Source organism: Ictidomys tridecemlineatus, chromosome 3, assembly GCF_052094955.1.
Source record: "Ictidomys tridecemlineatus isolate mIctTri1 chromosome 3, mIctTri1.hap1, whole genome shotgun sequence".
Classification (NCBI taxonomy): domain Eukaryota; kingdom Metazoa; phylum Chordata; class Mammalia; order Rodentia; family Sciuridae; genus Ictidomys; species Ictidomys tridecemlineatus.
This window is the reverse complement of record NC_135479.1, coordinates 210,780,234-210,795,545: the sequence shown is the minus strand read 5'-3', so window position 1 is coordinate 210,795,545 and position 15,312 is coordinate 210,780,234. Positions and strand designations below refer to the sequence as shown.

The following is a 15,312-nucleotide window of genomic DNA, read 5'->3' as shown; positions in this document are numbered from 1 at the left end:
GGTGGGTGCGATTTCCATGGAAAGGTTGAGAGCTACTGTTGCATTAACACAGAGGGTAAGCAAGAGGGAGTCTTGGGAGAAGGGAGCGGGTTCATCCGCAGAGCAGAAGGGAGCCCCTAAGAACTGAGACGTGAGATGCGGAGGAGGGTTTCACTGGGTGGGGATGGAATCTTCTCTGGCCTTTTGAACGACTGCAGTGGAGGCTCACTCTGCCTTTTGCTTTCTTTGCGCCCTTTTGCTGCCCAGTTGTTTGGTTTTGGAATCAGACACTGCCAGGGCTGGCTTCAGGGTGCCAGCAATCCAACCCTCCTCGCTTCTGTCCCACGGTTCTTAACGCTAGCCGTCCACTGTTATCTTGTCACCGTCCACCCCTGGGCCTTCTTGTTTGCTATCCCAACTCAGGATATTGGGATTGGAGCCCTGGGTCTTGGATGTGTCCTATCCTTGGTCACCCTGATGGAGTCAGATGCCTCCTAAAGACCCCGAATCTCTAGCCCATGGTGAGAACTGTCCCAAGAAAGCAAAGCCCAAACAATTCAAGAGAACCTGTCTCCCAAGGTGCCTGGCAGCCATCGAGCACATGGAGTAGGTCCCTGGAGGCTGCTCTTGCTCAGCTCGGGGGTCAGGACGCAGGAGCACCTGCAGGGGAGCAGAGCAGGCCTGACCCCTGCACCTTTCACTTGAGAAAATGTTTCTCTTTTCATTCCAGGAACATAACACCGACCTGTGCACTCAGCCAGCGTGCAGAATCCCTTCCCACAACACAGAGGCCCCTCCACGCGGTGCTGCACAGACCTGGCCCAGAGCGGGTCTGGTGACACACGAATCCCGCCTGTGAGTGAGACTTGAGTGGGCTGTGTCCCCGAGGCTCCTGGGACCTCGTCTCTTGCCAGCACCACAGAGGGTGGCGGAGCCGGCAGCCTCAGCTGGTGACCTCCTGGCAGCTGTGGGCAGCCCTCATCCGCTCTCCCAGTCATCAGATGGTGCCCAGGTGGGGGCAGCAGGTGACATCCGCGTCCCCACCAGTCACCCTCTCCTCCTCCCTTCTTGACCACATTTGTGCTTGGTGGCAGGGGAGCAGGGACAGAGCGGCCCTGCCTGGGGCAAGGCCTGTAACAGGGAGATGCGCCCTCAGCCACCTGAGGCCAGAGGCGTAATGGGGTGGCCTGCAGCTCTGTCCTCCTGGCAGAGGGCCCCCTGTTCCCCTTCCCCTGCTGTTTGTGGAGGCCTGACAGGACAGGGAGGCTGGCCGGGGCTCCTCCTACTCACACACACCAGGGCAGAACTCAGATGCAGAGAGGGGCAGAGTGCAGCCTAGTGTGTGTGTGTGTGTGGGGGGGTGTTGTGCACAGTGTGACTGCACCGTATGTGTTGTGTGCTGTCATGTGTGTGATGCGTTGTGTACTACGGGTGTTGTGTAGTGTGTGTTGTGCATGTGACGTGTGCCTGTGATGTGTTTTGCCATATTTGGTTAACAGGTATGGTGTGTTGTGTGTGTGAATTGTGTATGAGTTGTGTGGCATACGATGTCACGTGCTGAGTGTGATGTGTGCATGATGTGTGTTGTGTTGTGTGTGATGTGTGTGCGGTGTGCTGTAGATGGGTGTGGTGTGCACACGTGGTGTGCTGTGTTGTGTGTGCATGTCGTGTGCAGCATGTCCTGTGCGGCGTGCGGTGCGCGCTGCGTGCGGTGCATGCGCCGGGCGCAGTGTGTGCCGTGCGCAGCGCGGTGCGGGGTCCTGCGGCAGCAGCTCCTGTTCCAGAACAGCGCCCACGCAGGCCGCAGGAGCCGCGCCGCCCTCGCGGACAGCCAGCCTCGGCTTCTGACAGACACGGGGACTTCAAGTTTCTTTTTTTTCTTTGCCTCGGGACCGCGCAGTCGCCAGCTCTGCGTGCGGGGCCACGCCCGCATTCTTCCAAAGGGGGCGGAGGGCGGCCCCTTCCGCAGAGCGGAGGGGCGTGGACAGTCGGGTCGCTGCGAAGAGGGGAAGAGGGCGACCGGTCCTTCCCAGGCAGCGTGAGGAGGAGGCGACTTTCCGTCAGAGCTCCAGATGGGGGCGGGGAGGCCACCCAGGGACACGCTGGGCGGAGAGGAGGGGTGGGTTCCTGGTGTCCCTTCCTGGGGGAGACTTTTTAAAATGAAGCCTCAGGCGGGAGGTGTGGCCAGGTGGAGAGCTGCTTTCCATCCCAGCAAGAAAAAACACTGCTGTACCACAAAACGCGCCACTTTAGGCTTCTGGAGGCCTGCGATTCCGTGTTAGATACATCCACGGTGTTGAACAGCCCCACTACCTCGGTCCCCAACGTTCCCCTGGCCCAGGGTTCGCCCACGGAGAAACCCGGGCCCATGGGCACGCTCCCCTGCCTCTTCACCTGGCCTCACACACGGCCTCTGCAGGGCTGCTCCCCACCCCCCAGGTGGACCGGCCTGCTGCCCTCCTGTCTTGGCTGGGTAATGGCCCACTCCGTGCCCAGGACTCCTTCCATCAGCAGATGGAAGGCCGGTGGCTTTCAGTGTCCTGGCAGGGCAGGGCCCACCCGGGCTCTCCTCCTCTTTTGTCCACCCTTCTGAAGTCTGTAGACTGGGTGCCCCGGGTCCACGGTTTTCTGGCAGAGTGACAACGGAACCCAACTGTTGGAATAGCTAACTCAGGAGCTGTGCCACCAACCCAGTGGGCCCCTGTGTCGCCCGTCAGCAGCCCTGTATCTCGCCTCCACTGGGGCTGGCACCTGTCAAATGAAGAGCTGGAGCCAGGTGGCTTTTAGCATCTCTTCCAGCACAGCCACGCATAGGCACCTGCACTTCACCTTTTTGGGGAAGGTAGGGAAAGACGAGCTGGAAATTGTCACGGCTGGTGCCTCTGAGGGCTGAAACTGCTCAGCACCTCATCTCCTGGATCCATCTGCAGAGGGCAGCCATCATAGAGAGCTGTGCTAAATGACACAGCCAAGGGCCAAAATAAAAAGAAACACGATCGGGACCAGTGTGACGGCTGGCATTTGCTCCAGAACGCCCAGAACTCCCCAGAACGGCTTCCAGCTGGGGAGGTGGGTCCAGAGACCTTTTATAAAGGGTTACTCTGGGTCTCATTATGAATCACCCTGGGGCGGGCTGCCAACAGCCAGTGAAGTGGGATCGTGTGAGCAGTAGGGGCTGAGGAAGGGCAGTGACACTGGTGAGGAACCCTAGCCTGGCTGCCACACTCTTGAGAGGGAGGCCATCGACACGAACAGGCCGGAGGAGGCCACGAAGCAGTGCAGCACCACGCAGAGCAGGGAGGGCTCAGGGTGCGGGTCTGCAGAGCACCAGCGGTCACCTAAGGAGGGAGCGTGGGGAGCTGGCCACGACGGGGACCTGGAGGGTGGCTGCGGTCACGGGATGAGAATAACTGCACAGCAACAAGGGTGGCCAGAATGGGGACACTCCTGGGGAGGGGCCCAGGCATGGGCGCTCTTCTCACAGGCAGTGACCGGAGACCGGGTCAAGACGTGGAGGATCCTTCTGGAGGTGAAATGAGTGGTGCCCAGATGGGGTGGGGCAAGGACCGGGAGGGACCAGCCACAGAGGAATCCCAGTACCCGGCATGTCAGCTCAAGGTGGCCCGCCAGCCTGGGAGTGGACTTTATGCAAATACACTGCTCTCCAGGTGCCCAGAAAGGGGTGGACTGCCTTCTGAGGCAGCTGCTGTCTCTGAATCCACCAAATCCCTCATTCCAATCACAAGGGTGATTCACAGCAATTTGAAGTCACTTTGAAAGCTGGTTTCTTCCCGAAACACCAGCCTGGTGCCAGGATGACAGCCAGGCCCAGGGCGGGGCCTTGCTGGGATTGGACAGACCAGTCGGAGAGCTTGTCCTCTGCACCCTAAGAATGCTGCGGGGCACGGCGGCCTGATGGCTTTCCTGGTCCTGGGTGTGAGGGCCCACTTCAGCGCAGTTGTCCCCGTGCAGGTGGTGTGTGGCTGTGGTTTGGTGCCCTGCTCCTGGGGGAGGTGGGCCATGGCATCCTCAATGTCAGCGGTCACTTCTTACCCATCCCATGGGTTTGGGAGGCCAAACAGCACATCTCCAGGCAAATAAAGGCCAGGCGCAAGAGGGCCCGGGTGCAGAGGTGGCCGCTTCTCAGGAGGTTGCTGCAGGATGGCTGTGTCTTGCAGGACCCACATCTGCCACCCTCCTGCCTTTTCTGGAAGCCCAGGGCTGCCCTCCTGTAGGTGGGGGAGGCCCCAGGCAAAGCTGGAGCTCAGCTGCAGAGACCAGAAGCACACATTCCAAACTGCTTGGTGGACAGGGTGCCCTGAGCTTAGGAAACAGAGAGCAGGCGAGGAGGACTCACCCAGCACACCCTCCCCACCCTCCCCGCCCGAAAGCCTGAGTCAGGCCTGCAGCACCGCAGGGTCGCGGCCACAGCAGCACAGCACCAGGGCAGACTGGGCTCTGCAGAGGCCACTGCCCGTGGAGGAAATGAGCATCCCTCAGCCTCCTGGCTCCCTGGGCACCCACGTTGGGGATTGCAGATGGAGCGACTCCGTTTCCCATGCAGGCCTCCTGGGGGCAGTGTGGGGGAGGCCTGGGGGTCCCGACCCGGGCCCTTGTGTTGTCTCTCACAGGGCCGGTCAGGCGTCTTGCCAAGACTGCAGTTCCCACCAGCACCAACCACAGCTCACACTGCTGACCTGGTCCTGGCTTTGGGCTGCTTCCAGGGCACGTGCCTGAAAGTCACTCCTTGGGGCCCGCAGGGTCTGTACCCTCTAGGAATGCTGGTCCTTGGGGCCTGTCCTTGGGATTCCTGGGGAACCCTGGAGGATGCTGAGTGGGTCCCGGAGGAGGGTGGCTCTCAAAATGTGCATGATGCCTGTAAAATGCCCACTGTCCTGGCCTGGTGTGACCCCGGAACTCGTCTGAGCAGATGTGAGCCCCAGAGTCTTGGCTTCTGACCAGCCATCCACCCTCCACTGCCTGGCGCTCCTCCCTCAGCCTGCCCCAAGCCAGTGCCCACCAAAAGCAGTACAAGAAGGCAGGGTCCCTCCCTGGGGGTCCATGGTAGGTAGAGCCTCAGCCAGGAGGCTCTGGGGCTGCCGTCCCAACATCCAGCCTTCCCCGAAGTCTTTCCTGCTGCTGAGAGCCACAGCAAGGTCTGAATGGCCCCTGGCATTTTGCCAACAGCATTGGTTGAGAGGCGAGCCATTACTGTCCGCCTTGGCCGCGCTACTTTGGAGTTCTCGGGCTACTTTTGAGTTCTTGCAGAGTTCCCGTTGAGTTCGGGTTGAGCTCTGGCGGGGATTCCTAAAGAGTTCACATTGGTTGGGGAAGTGCTGGAGGAGGGAGTTCCGGTTGGTGGTTCCTGGAGGAGCCGCGTGGGTGGCGTTCGGGAGAGTTCCTGGGGAGCGTGTGGGGAGTGTGCTGGTGGAGTTCAGAAATAAAGTTTGTTCCTGCTTCACTGGCTCGTGATTCATGCCCAGCCAGACTGCGGCACCCTGCCTCCCTGCCTCCCTGACTCCCATCCTCCCACCTCCTGCTACTCTTGGCTGTGTCTCCTACTGAGATGGGAGAAGCACTGGGAACCTGGACTCATGGTCCCCCCTTCCTGGGGCTCCTCGGGTCCATTAACACAGGGGTTTCCCAGGACTGGAGTCTTGGAGTGCAGAAGCCAGGACAGAGCTGGGCCGAGGGGGCATCTGCTAGCCCAACCCCCCCTGAGAGTCCAGAAAGCTAAACATTGCCTGATCCTGAGTCTCGGAGGATGTGAGGGCCTGGGGCTGTCCTCCCAGCACGGCAGACACAGGGGCCCATATACACACCTCCTTGTGCGACTTCAGGAGGGCAGGGATTCCCCTTCACAATCAAAAGGAGCATTTAGAGACCAGCTCGCGGGGAGAGGAGCTGGGGGCTGGGCTTCAGCACGTGAGCTCTGGCGGTTCACCAGCGAGCTTCCAGCCAAGCTCGCCCACGTCACAGCCGCGCCCCTTGCACAAGGGACCTGGTCTCTCCAACCTCCCTTTCCACGTTGGTAAAACGAGAATCACACCTGCTTGGTGGGGTGGAGACACTGTTAGTGACACACAGTGTGATCGCCGTGTCGGCACACCCACATTCACAGAGGCACTCATCTGTCCCAAATACACGTGTCAAGCTGCGACCTGCCCAGGACGGTTCTGGGCCACAGATCCTGTAAGCAGCGCCAAGTCCTCGCCTTCCGAGGCTGTAGGGGGTCAAGGTCAGAGACCCAGTGGTCATCAGGATTCCTTCTGCCCTTCTTGGCGGGCGGGTGACACATACCTTCACGTCCCCCTGGCCGTCATTTCCCATCAGCCTTATCCTCTGCAGAGGGGAGCAGGGCCCCGCGAGAAAGTTAGGAAAGGCTTCCCGTCGGCTTTCTGAGACACCTGCAGGGCCCTGTGCGTGGGCCTTGGTCCTCCTCTCTCTGGCCTTTGAGGAGGACTGACTGTCCTCATCTCACCTTTCTAATGAGGCTTTTTCCAATCAACTGTCCACCTCTCAGGGATGTCTGCAGCACACTCCTCATTTCTCACGCAGAGACAAGAGACCCCAGGGGGCCAGGACGGATGGACAGGATACCAAATAAAGGCTCTGGCTGCCCGTCCGTGTGTCTGCGGCTCAGGGTCCTGGTTTTCTGCACCTCTGCTGGGGTCCTCTCCTCCGGCACAGCCTGGGAAGGAATGCTGTGCCTGGGGAGCGACCCCGGCTCCTGGTCGTGAGTGTGATCTGCTTTTCGAGGAAAGTTTGAAAGTTCCAGAAACGGGCAAGGAAGGGTCGTGGCTCCCGCCGTCAGCCTGAAGGCACAGGCGGCCAGGCTGGCCCGATGACAGGATGGAAGCTGGGAAGGGCTTTGGCCAGGCCTGGGCTCTGCCGTGGCTGACATCAGAGCCCTGGAGTCGGATGCTGACGTGCACACCGGGCTGGCTGCTCCCTGGATTGCTTTCCAGCAGCTGCGCTTCCAGGAAGACCTGAGACAGCCACGACACCGTCACGGACCCAGTGGGTCCCTCTGGCAGCATGTGGGCCAGGAAAGGGAGAGTCCTGGCAAGGTGAGATTAGCTGCCTGTCGGGTAAGTCACCTGATGTGCAGAGCCCGGGGTAAACCAGGTGGCCGCATGCCGCAGGCTGCAGGCGGGGACGGCCCAGCCAAGCAGCAGCGCCTCCTGAGGAGGTCCTAGTGTCCAGGCTCTCAGTCACTGGGTCCCGTTGGGAGTTGAAGGCCAGTCTTTCTCAGCTGTCCTACCTGTAGATGAAGGGCCTCCACAGCAGGGCCAGGCGGGGGCTTTGGGGCCCATCCTCCTGCAGGTGGGACTGTGGGAAAGGCCTGACCTGCCCAGGGGTGGTCTTCTCACAGGTTAAGAGGGGACATGCACCTGTGGTCTCACAGGGCTGTGAGCAGGGGGCAGGCAGAGGCTGAGTCCAGTGCCATGAATGAGGGGACTTTCTTATATCCAGCGGGGTGCCTGGCGGGGGCTTCCGGACTCCTTCCCTCCAACATTGGGTTATCTGCACTCTAACAGGAAGCCAGAGGATGCCTTTTGCCCAAAGTTATGAAAACCTCCATTTCCATTTCCCTAAGATTCCTAAACCTACTTAGTTGCTTTGTATTTGGAACTGTTTCTCTCAGGCCAAGAGCAAGCTGTGCATGTGGAGTGGAAGAGAATCACAATAACAACCGAATGCAACGATTCCCTTCACCCAGGGAAGTGTGTGGGCGCATCGGGTTCCCGACAGCCCTGCCAGGCTGAGGAGACGGGGTGGTGAGGGCAGAGGAAGGAACGTGTGCTCTGCTCTGGGTCTGGGTCTCTCTAAAGCAAAGCGGCGTGGTCTACAGCTGCCCGTGAAACCTGAACACCGCGCGGAGGCTTGACATTGTCTTCCCAGGGGTCCACTGGACGCCGTAGACCCAAACCCAAACAGGAAAGGTGTCCCTTCTGATGGGTGCTGTGTGTGTCTCACCCACAGGTGACAGGCTCCAGTGCTGGGGTGGCCCTTCTCAGAGCCTTCGTCTAAGAAGACCCTTCCCCAGATGTCGCCTGGTGTAGAGGGAGCAAGAGCGTGTGTCCCTGTGGAGAGTTGTCTCCTGTGATGGCTCCATGTGGCCAACCCTGCAGCATTGAGAGGGGACAAACTCCTGCTGCCTTAGGCCACCTGTTGGTGGAGCCCTTCCTATGGCAGCCTTAGGAATTGAACGCAGCTCCTATGTCAGGGCCAGGAAACAGGTGAGGGGTGCGTGGGGAGCGCTCTGCATGGCAAAGAGGACAGGCTGGGGCCAGGCCAGGTAGCAGGCAGCACTGACCCATGCAAAGTGAGTGCCAGCTGCACCCTGCTGAACGCAAGGCCCTGCCACCACAACAGAGGCTCCGCCTCCTTCAGGACCTCGGGATCCCTCAGGTCAGTGCCTCCCCAGGTGGCCAACAGGAAGGCTGGGAGCAGGCGTGCAGTGCAGGCCTCTGTGTCCTTCAAAGCTGTGTGCTGGAAGCTGGGCCCAGGGCATGGAGTCGGCCCTCATGGGAGGTGACGTCTGCCTCACAGATGGGTTCGTTATTGGGGTGGGCTTGTTAGGAAAGCGAGTATGGCTTCCTCTTTCTTTCTCGCCCTTCTGCCTTCTGCCTTCTGCCATGGGATGACACAGCAAGAAGGTCCACCCCCTTGAGGTTGGATTTCCCAGCCTCCAGAGCTAGAAATAAATTTCTTTTCTTTGTAGACCACCCACCCAGTTGTGGTATTGTGTTGCAGGAAAAAAAAAAGAAAAGAAAAGAAAAGAAAGAAAGAGTCTGTTTTTCCCCCCATTCTCTTAGCCAGTCTTCTTCTCTCTACCAAGCGTAGTTGGTCCAGGTTATCTTCCAGTTGTCCGGGTGGTGGGAGAAAGGGGGAGGTGGGGAACACTTATGTCCCCTTGGATGTCTTCCCCCTTTGGACTCCCCCCCCATATTAGCACCTCTAATCTTTCATTAACAAATACTGGCCGTGCCCTGGCCTGTCTCAGTAGAGGGAGGTTCTGCCACATGGAGCCAGCCCGACTCTTCCTGGGCCATCCCCTGTGAACCCCTGAGAAGCCAAGAATTCTGCCAAAGCTGAAAGATTATCCAATTCCGTTCTCACAAGGGGACAGGGAAGACATAAAAATTGAACAAACGAAGACGGGGACATTGCTGAGTAAAGGGACTTGTGATGAGTGGGGTAGATATTTTTAGACACAGAAACAGCTGACTTCTAACTGGAAGCCACCAGGGGAACAGGACAGGGCAGTGGCCGTGTGAGCGGGATGCGGGGCACAGAGGGCTGGGCGGGCGGCAGCTCCTCCCCACACACACGCGTGACCTCAGGAGGAAGAGGCTGCGGGCAGGTCCCGTCAGGCCTCGGGAGCCCTTCCCGGACGACGGGCTGCATCCTGGAACCGGCGCCTCCTCCCTCCCACGCAGGCAGCTTATCTCAGGTCTTGTTTTCGCTGAGAAATCTTTTAATCTCCCGGATTGTTGAATGGATCAGCCCCTATTTTTATTCTTGGATGGAGATGTGAATCAGGGCCTCAGCCAACTCCACGGGACCTGCAGAGGCCTGTCCCCGGCACCAACTCCTCGTAGCTTCCAGCGGTTGAAGGATCGAGCAGAGAGACTGAAACGGGAACTCGGCAGGATCAGGCCCTCTCGGCTGGCCGCACAGGCTTGGGACGTGGCCGGCTCTTGGCCACCCTTCGGTGCAAACACACCTCCAGGGACACTGCCGATTAAGCGGCTTGCTCCCTGCCCCCACTGCAGACAGGGAGCCCACGAGGGTAGCCACGGTTTGCTCCATGGGTGCCTGTGATTCTCCCAAAGCAGGATCGTCATGGGTGTGGCTGCGTGCAGTGGAACTTTCTAGGCTTCGGGAGGACTCCGAACACGTGTTCTCCTGTCCTTGCAGGTGGTCACTGCACTTACCTTCCAGAGGCCCGCTGAGGGAGGCCCCCCGGGATGTGGTGTCCAGAGGCCCGCAGGGCCCTTGCCCGTGTGTCCTGGGTGCCCATCGAAATCCGTGCTGCATCTTGTTGAGTGGGACTTTGGGCTGCCCTGGATGCCTTGGTCATGGCCCTGGGAGCTGCTGGAACCCAGGAGGGTGGTACAGTAGTGACTCTCCTTCACCCTGGGCTGTCAACACCCTCCCCAAACCGAAGGCTGTTGTGAGGAGGGGGAAGAGGCTGGTTAGTGTTCAAGAGCGAGAGTCTGCAGCCCTGGCAACTTTCAGGACCCCAGAGGGCCCGAGGAGGAGCTGGCCACGCTCTGGTCACACTGGGTTCTGCTCTCTGGCTCACATGGCCACGTGGACTTGGCTGAAGCCTTGGCTCACACACCTGCCCTGGCTGCTTTGCTGTGAGCAGCACCTTTAGCAGTTCCCTGTTCGGGGTGGGGCTTTGTGATGATGGAGGCTGAGGAGTCAAGATCTGCACTTGGCTCCAGCTAGAGGTCCATGGTCAGCCAGTGCTGCAGTCTAAGTCTCAAGGCCGAAAGCACCCTGTGTCAGCTCAAGGAGTCAGGCAGGAGGTCCCTTGCTGTCAACCATGTTTTTTTCTATAAAGGTCTTCAGCTGATTGGGCGAGGCCCACCCATGGTAGGGGGCCATCTGTTTTACTCAAGCGTTACTTCTATTCATCATATCCAGGACCATCTTCTCAGACACATGCAGAAGGTTTTATCAAGTGTCTGGGCACCTCGTGGCCCAGTCAAGTTGACACATAAAGTTAACCGTCACAATGTCCCATAATGCCCTCCTCGGAGAAGAATGTTGGCAGATTTGGTCGCGTGTACTGCTCAAGCTAACGGCGGCCACTGCATGGTCTCAGTGATGACCTGTGAGGTGCCATGGGACAAGAGCCCTAAGCAAGGACCGTGGGAGACCTGGATGGCATCAGTCAGATGGTACCCAGAGGGGAAAAGGGGACAGCTAGAGCACAGGCAGGCGGGGTGCAGCCTCTGCACAGAATAGCGAGGAGGCAGGTGGCTGGAGTCTCAAGAGAGGAGAGAGAAGTGGAGGCTGAGGCCAAGGAGGAACGTTGGCAGAAACCATTGCGAGTGCCACAGTGAAGATCCAGGACACCTGACGCTAGCCGGTGGGCCCCAGGGAGCCTTCCGCCCCGAGTGGCCTCCCAGGTTCCTCCTTATGGGCTCAGTTCACAGCACGCATCTTGTCACGGGGGGTTCCTTAAACACTCACGGAGCCCGCGCTCTTAAGGCGACCTGACTGGTCCACTCCTCACCACCACATGAGATGAACCCGTCACCCACCATTCATGACCTCAACGCCCTTGACTTTTCGGGTTGATTGAAGTCCAAGTTCTAGGAAGGACCCGCTCAAGTGCTTCCTGTTTCCTTGCTTTGTGGGCCGCACAAGCGCTGTGCCGGGGCAGGGGAGGCAGAGGGGATGACAGAGAGGGCCGAGACCTTGGCCTTGAGCAGACGTGGCTACTCACAGGATCTGCAGGACAGGGAGATGCAGGCCAGGACTGTCCCCCGTCCCCTCTGCCTCCCACAGTAGTCCTTCCAGGCCACTCGATGCTACCCAGGTCTTTGACATTCAAAACACTATCCATAATCTTCCTGGAGTGGAGGGCTGGGTAGGTGGGAGGAAGGAGGAGGACAGAGGTGTTACCATGGTGATGCTGCGGTCATTACTTAAGTCAGCCGGAGGAGCTCAGACGTGTGTTCACTTAATGAAGATCTACTGAACGCCTGCTGTGTGCGGCAGGGCTCCAGGAGAAGCGTAGGAGAGCTGGTGGGGAAACGAGGACCAGCGCCACGGGCATCGTGAGAAGGGGAACCACAGCAAACACCATCATAAGGTAATCAACATCGTAAGGTAGTAAATACCACAAACAGGCAAAGGTCAGGTGTCCAAGGTGATGGGTGCCCTCATGCAGAGAGAGGAGGCCCAAACCTTGTTGGGGGGGGAGGCAGGTGGCAGTTTTAAGCAGGAGTGGCCAAGGTTGGCCCCTGTCACTTCCCTGTAGTGGGGAGGGAGTCAGCCAGGGGGGCACCCGGGCAGAAGGGCCAGGCAGGTCTGGAGGCAGCACGTCTCGTGTTCCAGGAATGGCAGGGAGGCAGGTGGCTGGAGTCTGAGGAGAGGCAGAGGAGTGGAGGCTGAGGCGGTAGAAGAGGAATGGGGCCAGACCAGGCTGAGGGAGAAGGAACCCAGGCCTGAGCCAAGACACACATTAGGCACTTGGTGTCTGATTAACCCAGCGCCTGATTGGATAGGGGTTTTCGTGGGGGAGGGGAGAAGCTGCATATCAGGGTCCCGCCACCCTCCCCCACCAGCCCCACAGGTCTCCACACCAGGCTCATCTGAACACCGCTGGCCTGTGGAGGCACCGGCGCTGAGGGGCAGTGTCTCTGATCGCTGCTCTCGTGTGTAGGGTGAAGAGAAGGTTGGAGACGGTTGCTGCAAACAGTGAAATGAAGCCAGAGCCGGGTCGGCCCAGGGTGTGTCTTGGTTCCAGGGCCCCGGGACCAAATGCTCAGACGGCGCGGTTTATAGACGGCGTGGACTTACCACTCACGGTCTAGGCGGGGAGTCCCAGGTCAAGGCTCCGGACACTGGGGTCTGCAGAGGGCTGCTCTCTGCCCCAGGGGTGGGGCCTTCCTGCTGTGGCCTCACATGGCAGGGGAGGTAAGCAGGCCCCTCAAGACCCCCGTTTATTAGGGGCACTAATCCATGGGCACAACCCTCAAGACCCACTCACCTCCCAGGGACCCACCTCCGTCTTGTCACACTGGGGATTCAATTCCAACACATGAATTTTGGGGTCCACCGACATTCCGACCTTGGCAACGTGCCAGCTCTTCTGAGGAAGTCTGTCTTTTTGTCATTTATAACCCCACGAGGTGTCCTGAGCAGGACTTTACCAGATGGCCTGGCAAGGGCCCTCAGAGGCTCCCAGGGCCGCATCCTGACGGAGCAGCCGCCTGCAGAGCTTTCCACGGGCTCCTTCAGCTCCCAGAACCAGCCACTCTTGGATGCAGCCACATGCTCTAGACAGAGGTGACTGGTGATGTCAGAGTCGGAGGTGAGATCTCCCCGTCACCCTCTGGGGTTCTCTTCTGGTCTCCCTGGTGTTCTTTTGTCTTAGGTGGTAATTGTGTTTTGGATTTAACCCCCTGGCGTCGAGCAAGTGTAAGCTGGTGCTCGACGGGTGTTGGTGATGAGGGCTCAGGGGCTGCGGGGACGGTCCCCAGGTGGGTTCCCACCTCCACTGCAGCTGGCCTCTTGCGGCTTCCTCATTCCATACTCCCTCCCAGTGTCCATTCATGGTCAGTGAGCATGAAGAGAACGCCACCTGTCCTATGGTGATATCACAGATCAGAAGGGCTTCAGAGTTCTTGCAAAGCAAACTCACGGTGTCAAACATCTACTATTTCTGTTTTACCATCTCTGAGCATTTAAAAAAAAAAGGAACATAATTTAAATACAGTAAAACGCACACTTTGGCTTGGAAGGCCTGGACCATGGTGCACCGGTGTAGCCGTCATCCCAATCAAGGCGCAGAGCACATCCACCACGCTCCACCTCTCCCCGATGCTCAGCTCCGGCTAGTTATCAGCCACACGTACAACCTTGGGAGCAGACGTCTTTCTTTTGCTGCCATAGCGGGATCATCACAGAACACCTCTGCCCGTCCTGGGGATCCAGAGAGACCTCCATCCCATGTGTATTCTTTGTGTGACTTTGACGGTCCATTCTGAGATGCATGCGGGCTGACCAGTCTATCCGCAGTTTGTTCCTTTTTGTTCCATTCTGTCTGCACCAGGATTGGTTTGTGAAGCTCTTCATGGTGGGCATCTGTGGGTTCTTTTGTGCCTGTTGTAAATAAAGCAGCTCTAAGCGCTGTCGCACATGTCTCTCTGTGGAAGTGCTTTAATTTCCCCGGGTAGGAGCCTGGAAATGGAAACCCTGTGCTGCAGGAAGCCGATCCCAGCTCGGTGGTGCGCTCCCTCCACCCTAGTGAAGCCCCCTGTTCAGCTGCCGTCTGTCCACGCTGTTGGAGGTTTCCACTTTAGCTGTTCTGGTGGGTGGGAGTGGGGTCTCGCTGCAGCTTTAGCCTCCATCTCTCGGATGACTAATAATGTGAAGGAACCTGTAATGCACGCCCATCCTTCTCGAGTGAAGCGGCTGTTCCAGTCTTTTCTCAGTGTTTGAAACTAGGTTATTCACTTTTCCACGTTAGTTTGTGGGAGTTCCACTATTTATTTTTGTGCTTGTCTTTTTTCCTTAGTTATCTTCTAAGTTCCTTGAGATTTTCTATCAGTTCTCTCTGGGGTTTTTAATATAAGGATGGGTGTGGCTCTGTCTCCACAGCAACGTCTCTGTTGACGTGAAGTGATTCTGCCAGGTTTGGTGTTCGATTTGGTTGTTCAGCGGCGTCTCTTACTTTTGTTTTTGGACTTGACCTTGCTCTTCTGCAGCGGTTGCAGGGTGGGTACAGGGTGTCCATTCCCACATGTCTCAGCCAACCTGGCATGCTCTCCTCGAGGCTGGGAGCAATCATAAGCTTCTTAGTTAATTTCTGGAAGACTTAGGAGGATCTGAGTGTTCGTGCTAGGTGGTCTCTTCTAGAAGGTATTTATAGCCACTCAAATGGAACACTCTGTACTATCATCACCTTGTCTTTTTCTCCTCTCTGAAGTTTACGAGACAGTTCTCAGGAACCAGAGCCCAAGGGGCAGAAGGAAGAAACAGATACTTTCATTTGAAGATAAAGATGGTGAACATCCTCAAAGAGCATCTGAGGCTTTTAAAATCTTGTCCCCCTTCCAGTTGCATCAGCCAGAAGCATTAGACGTTCCTGTTCTGCTTTGAAAGAGCACCTGCAGTGATGTCATCCTCGCTCTCTTCAATTCACTTGGAGGCAGAGGAAGGCTTCCCTGCCACCCGGACCCTCTCCTCAGACCCGACCCCTGGGTGCTACCCCGTGTCCCAGAAAGCGCCCGTACTCGGGCTGACGGACAGGATCACCATCTCGAATCCTGAGAATTATTACAGCCAATGAATTCATTCCTTTCCAGTTGTTTGCTTTTATATTTGAGTTGATTCAACAATTTTTTTCTTATCTAAAAAGTCATACTTACTAAAAAGTAATACAGCATAAGAGCACAGAGAAAATCAAAATTGTCTGAAAATCCATTTCATAAAAATAATGACTATTAAAATCTCTCAGGTTTACTCGTGATCTTTTTTGTTTTTATTTTGGGGGATTCTATATAATCTCTATAAAAATGAAAGGGGAGGACTGGAGGAGGTGGGGAGGGAAAGTGAACAGTCTTAGGGTGCTGGTGTTGG

General features: G+C 57.6%; 1 long non-coding RNA gene across 1 annotated transcript; it reads left to right on the top strand.

The window, feature by feature from the left end:
• Positions 1-8,985: 8,985 nt before the first annotated feature.
• On the top strand, positions 8,986-13,868 carry LOC144376498 (uncharacterized). Its single transcript, XR_013437040.1, has 2 exons — positions 8,986-11,818; positions 12,392-13,868. It is a non-coding gene; the product is annotated as an uncharacterized LOC144376498 (long non-coding RNA).
• Positions 13,869-15,312: the final 1,444 nt, after the last annotated feature.